The sequence below is a fragment of the Chinchilla lanigera genome, unplaced genomic scaffold (assembly GCF_000276665.1).
Source record: "Chinchilla lanigera isolate Chin_1 unplaced genomic scaffold, ChiLan1.0 scaffold00131, whole genome shotgun sequence".
In the NCBI taxonomy this organism is placed as follows: Eukaryota; Metazoa; Chordata; class Mammalia; order Rodentia; family Chinchillidae; genus Chinchilla; species Chinchilla lanigera.
Genome location: NW_004955532.1, coordinates 2,026,996 through 2,032,506, shown reverse-complemented (window position 1 = coordinate 2,032,506; position 5,511 = coordinate 2,026,996). Strand labels below are relative to the sequence as shown.

Below are 5,511 nucleotides of genomic sequence, written 5' to 3'. Positions count from 1 at the left end.
GGGGCGGGGGCGAGCCCCGGGGCGCCGGAGGGCCAGCAAGCCCCGAGGTAGGCGCGCGGACCTGGGCGGGCTCCCTGGAGTCCGGGGCGGAGGGATGCTTCAGACCGAGGTAGACTCTCTGAGGCCCCTGCTGTCCTTCACCCCCAAGTGCTCTGCCCGCGTCTCCCTGAAGCCAGAAGGGCTTCTCGGCCAACGGGAGCGGGAACGCGCAAAGCTTAACTTCGGAGAAGGGTGCTTTGCGCGGAGGACTCCGAGGCACTACTTATGCAACAGAATTTCCTTTTCCACCTCTCACCGTTGCCGACCAGGGGTGGGGTCGGGGCGGGAGTGGGGAAGAGCTCTGTGCATCGTTCTGTCGTCACCCAAGGTAGAAGACGGGCTCCGAGGCTGGCGCCGGGCAGTGAGGGCAGAGGCCGGCAGGCAACGGCACCCCCCGGGCCTGCCCGGGCCTGTGTGGCCTCTCTTGCCCCGTCCCCATTTCTGCACGCAGGAGGCTGCCGCCAGCCTGCTTGTGGGAAGTGGGCGCAGGGGGCCCTGATGCTCAGAGATGGGTGGTGGAGCACGGTCTCCGGTCTAGCCAGCAGGGAGCAGGGGAGGTGTTGACTTTCGGGGGTAAACTGAAAGGGAGAATTCCTAGAACAGCTGTGCCACTTGTTTCGCAGCCACTGGCTCTGATCCGATTAATGCCTGGCCTGCGCTCTTCCTACCCAGGCAGGACTTCTCAGTGTCCCACTGCCCGCCTCCTTGGTGCTGGGGGAAAGCCCCAGGAGGACAGAGCTGCCCCGTTTCCTGCCCTGGGCTGGGAGTCAGGAATACCGAAACCCAGGGCGCCTGGATTCGTTTCCTGCTGATGTAGCACGACGAGAGTCAGGCTTTGGTGCACCTTAGTTTCCCTCTGTCACAAGGACTGGCTCTTCTCCCCTGGCCTGAAGGGCGTGGGCACAGGGAGGGCATGGGCCGTGGGCAGGGGGCTCAGTGCTACCTGGGAGGGTCAGGTGGCTGAGAGGACTTCACAGAAGGGCACTGGGGTGGGGCAATTTCCGCAAACTCAGTTTGCTTGACTCCTGCCTCCTGGTCACTAGGCAACTGGAAGGGTCTGGCTTTGCCTCCTGACCTGAGGCTGGTACAATCTTTAGATGTCACCATGATCATGAGGGGTCATTAGGCTACCACCCTCCAAAAGGGCATAAGACAGAGACACCTTGGATACTCACAGAGCCACTTGCAGCGGGCTGGTGGCTCCCACAGGCAGCTGCAGAAGGTCACCTGTCAGGTGAATGTTAGGATCTTCAGTCCAGACTGGGGGGAGCAGGAGCTGACGGGGCTGGGCTGTCTAAGCAGGCCTTGGGTGTGATGTAGCGTCCCAGGTCCAGCTGGGGGCAGGGATGACTCTGTGACTGTTAGGCCTGGGCGCCTCCAGGGCAAACACAGTGCTGAGGTCTTTGCCACCAGCTGTTGAACCTCCCAACCCAGCCTGCGGTGGCTGGACAGCAGGGCAGCTGGGATAGGGCTCTGAGACTGCCAGGTGCTATCTCCCAGAAGCCAGAGGGAAGGTCCACCTATGCCACTGGGGTGTTGGGGGCTGCCTGGAGCAGGCAGAGAGGCTTTATCTCCAGCATCAACCTAGCTCTTCCCTGTACCACCTCCGCCACCTCTAACCCAGGCCCAGGAGACTGTCAGACATGTGGGGCGGAACCTAGGCCCCAGGATCGCTCAGAGCCTCCTGCCGGGGTCACAGCAGCCCCTCTGCCCTCCTTCAGCTATTCAGGCATGAACTCTCAGCCTCTAGCAGTGCAGGCCCTTCTGACCACACTATCCCCTCTGCTGGTGCCCCATGCACATGGCGCCCCAAGAATCTCCCCAACAGTGAGGCCTCATCTCACCTCCACCCCAGCGCTTGCCAGAGCCTAGCCTTGGGATACACTGGCTGCTTGGGTGACCTCAAGTCCCGGCCCTTGTACCCACCGGCCTTCCCGACACCCCCAACTTGCTTCCGTCTGGTACTCTGAGCTGGCCAACATGGTCAGGTCCTGTTCTTTCTAGAATACACCGGCCTTCGTGCTTCTGTGCCTCCGCCTCATGCCTCCTGGGTTGAGGTTCCCTGCCTGGCCCCACCTCCTTGGAAAACTGCTCCTTGTCCTTTAGCACCAAGAGAAGATCACTGCTGAGAACCCTGCCTCATCACCAAGACAGCCAGCTACCCCAGTGCTCACTAGAGCTGCCACACCACCTACCCGCTGTCCTAGCGTCCATGTCTCTGCGTGCTGCGTATGGGGAGTCTAGATGGGAAGCGCTTGGCCGGATGGAGGGTGCAAGTCAAAGGAAGCCCAAGCCAGGTGGGGTGGCACATGCATGATCCCAGCACTCTGGGACGCTAAGGTAGGAGGATTGCGAAGTCCAGCCCACCCTGGGAAATTTGGTGACTTGGTGAGATCCTGTCTCAAAATGATAATACAACACGACACAACAAAGTGACTGGGGTTATAGTTCAGTGTGTGAAGGCCCTGGGTTCAATTGCCAGTACCAATTTAAAAATATATATATATTTTGTTTTTAAAGGAAGAAAGCCCAAGGAGAAGCAACCTGTGGGCTCGGCTCTGCTAAGAGAAAGGGAGGCAAGGGGCAGGAGGCACTGGCAGAGGGCTCGCGCCGGGCCAGGGCAGGACCCGCTGCCGGTGTCGTGCTTGGGCTCAAAGCCTCGTGTGACCCTGGCTCCACACCCTGGCTCCATGCTACTCAGTTTGGTGCCCAGGAGGCTGGTTTGGGCCGCTTCTGGCTTTTGAGGTTACTGTTTCAACACAGGCCGTGGAAGTGTGCAGGGCAGCCAGAGTCAGCCCTTCTGTGCAGACGTCCCCAGCCGGGCCCCAGAGCTGTGGCCTCCTGCTGAGGTCAGTCCCTCAGCCTGGTGTGCCCACCCTTTCCCCCAGAGATTTGGCCCCCAGCCTCTCCGGCCACTGAAGCGGCTTAATAAGCTCAGGTCACATGGGCTGTGCTGCTGACCACGGGGAGGGCCCAAACTCCCAGTGGTCATCTGGCCAGGCCCTGACGTCAGTGGCATTAACCGTCCACCAGGCTTGTCTAATCTCTAGTCAGCAGCTGGGCCAGGTTAGTCCTGTCAGAGCCAGAGCTGAAGACCAGGGGGTTCCCAGGGTTACCCTGAGATGCCCGGAGGTCAGACAGGGATGGCAGTGGCTGGTGATGCCCACAGTAAACGCTGTCACCTGCATGACAGGTGAAGCCACAGTGCTGAATCTGGGCCAGCTCTCTGATCCTCTGGCCCGGACTGTGAATCAAGCATCAGGCACCCAATCACCCATTGATGCTGCTTCTCGGGCTGTAATTAAACTGGTGTGGTGAGTGAGGTGGAGGAGGTTTGTCTTTGTCACTGGGGCACGCAGGGGCCTCTACATTGGGGGTTACGGGCAGGGTGGCTCGAGGCCAGGCAGCGTCCCCAGCCCACAGCATCCAGCAGTGTCAGTGCTTAACCCGGACTCTGCAGTCAGAGTGATCGTGGCGGCTGAGGCCCAGCCCCTGCACAGCGGGCCGGTTCTGCTCTGTCCCTTGTCCAGGAAGGCTGGGGGGTTCATTACCCTTTTTTTCCAGCACAAGGCAGCTACGAGGAAGACCCTGTTAGTTCACCTCTCCCCATTAGCCCAATACTGCCAACTCCTCACAGCCTTCCGTCCTCTGTCTCACCCCCGCCCGCTCCGGCCTGTCTCATTTCACTCCAGATGAACCGCTCCAGCGCAGCCAGGCCCGAGACCACCAGCAGGCTCACGCCACTGGCCAAGCCCGGTCCGCCCCTCAGGCTCTGAACGGGGCCGTGTGGCCACTGTGTGTCCTTGGCTCCCTGAGCACCTCATGTTCCTCGTGTGTCCCCCCAGCGGCTTCCTGCAGGTTCCTGGATCCTGAGGGTGCTTCCACAGCGTGCCTCTGCTCCACTCGGAGGACCTGCTGCCTCCCAGACGTCTCCCTCAAGCGGCCGCAGACCCTGCAGACTCAGCTTGTCCAAACCCTCTGCGAGCCCGGCCGGTACAGTGTCACATGTGGCTGCTCAGCCGTGAGGCGGAGTCCCGGCTTCACAGGCCCTGGCTCTGCGGGTATTGAGGACATCGGCATCTGCCCTGGAGTCTCCTGGTCCATTCCTCTCCTCCCCCATGCCCACATTGGCCCCCAGGAAAAGTATGTGCCCCTATGTATCTGTTCTTATGAAAACTTATAATGATTATTTTTTCCCAAAACAGATTTCAAAAATACTATTGATGACTTTTGTTTCCACTAAAGCCAGGAAAATAAAATTATAATAAATTCAGTTTGGGCCAGGGATATAGCTCAGCAGCACAGCACCTGCCTGGAAAATGCAAGGTCCTGAGTTCAATTCCCATACCAAAAAATAAAAAATAAATAAAATGAAGTCAATTTTAGGTAGGAATAAAATGTGTAAGCTTAAGATACTGTAATGTAATGTGTTTAAGCCAGGAATGGTGGCCCATACTTGTAATCCCAGTATTAGGAGGCTGAGGCAGGAGGATCACCATAAATTTGAGGGCAACCTGGGTTACACAGTGAATTCAAGGCCAGTCTGAACTACACAGCCAGACCTGTCTCAAAAAAGCAAATAAATAAATAATGTGAGTTTGGGCTGGGGATATAGCTCAGTGGTAGAGTACCTGCCAGCACAGGGTGAAAATAAATTGAGTCTTAAATAAACTTACTTTTTTTTTTTTTTTTTTTTTTGAGACAGGATCTCCCTATGCAGTCCAGACCAACCTTGAGCTCATTCTGTAGCCCAGGCTGTCCTCAAACTCACAGCGATCTTCTTGCTTTGGCCTCCCAAGTCCTGGGATTGCAGGTGTGAGCCACCATGCCCAGCCACTTTTAAATTTTTCAATGTTTTTTTCTCCCATTACTTTAATGTTTGAGGGGGAATTAACCACTAAAAACACGTAAACGAGAACCGTCAAATAGAATGTTTGTTGTCCCACCGACTTGGGAGGCTGAGGCAGGAGGATCACAAGTTTGAGGCCTGCCCGGGCAGCTTAGTGAGAACCTGTCTCAAAAAATAAACAGGGCTGGGGACATAACTCAGTGGCAGAGTGCTTGCATAACACAGGTAGGGCCCTGGGGTTTAATCAACAGCATGGCAAATCAAAGCAAAATCATAAAAGAGCAAAAAGGCATAAAAACCAAAGAATGAGAAAGTATTTGTAAATCATGTCTCTGATAGGGAATTATTTTCCAGGCCGGATGTGGTGGGGCATGCCTGTAATCCCAGCACTCCAGAGGCAGAGGCAGAAGGATCACTGAGAGTCTGAGGCCAGTCAGTCTGGGGTACACAGTGAGTTCAAGGCCAGTCTGAACTACATAGTGAGATCCTGTCTCAAAAACAAAAACCAAAATAAAGAAAAGGAATTATTTTCCAAACTATATGGAGAACTTCTCCTCCTCCCCTCCCCCTCCTCCCCCTCTTCCCCCTCTCCTCCTCCCTTCCCCCCTCCTCTTCTTCCTCCT

General features: G+C 56.5%; 1 protein-coding gene across 2 annotated transcripts in view; it reads right to left on the bottom strand.

The window, feature by feature from the left end:
• Slc38a3 (solute carrier family 38, member 3) overlaps window positions 1–5,511 on the bottom strand; it is a 22,863-nt gene that overhangs the window by 14,050 nt on the left and 3,302 nt on the right. Inside the window, exon 1 of one of the 2 annotated variants that reach the window (XM_005410248.2) lies at window positions 1,215–1,246. The exons of the other annotated variant lie outside the window; for it this stretch is intronic. The gene's annotated coding sequence lies outside the window, so the exon portion shown is untranslated. Of the gene's footprint in view, window positions 1–1,214; window positions 1,247–5,511 lie in introns of those variants that run through there. 2 annotated transcript variants of the gene reach the window in all.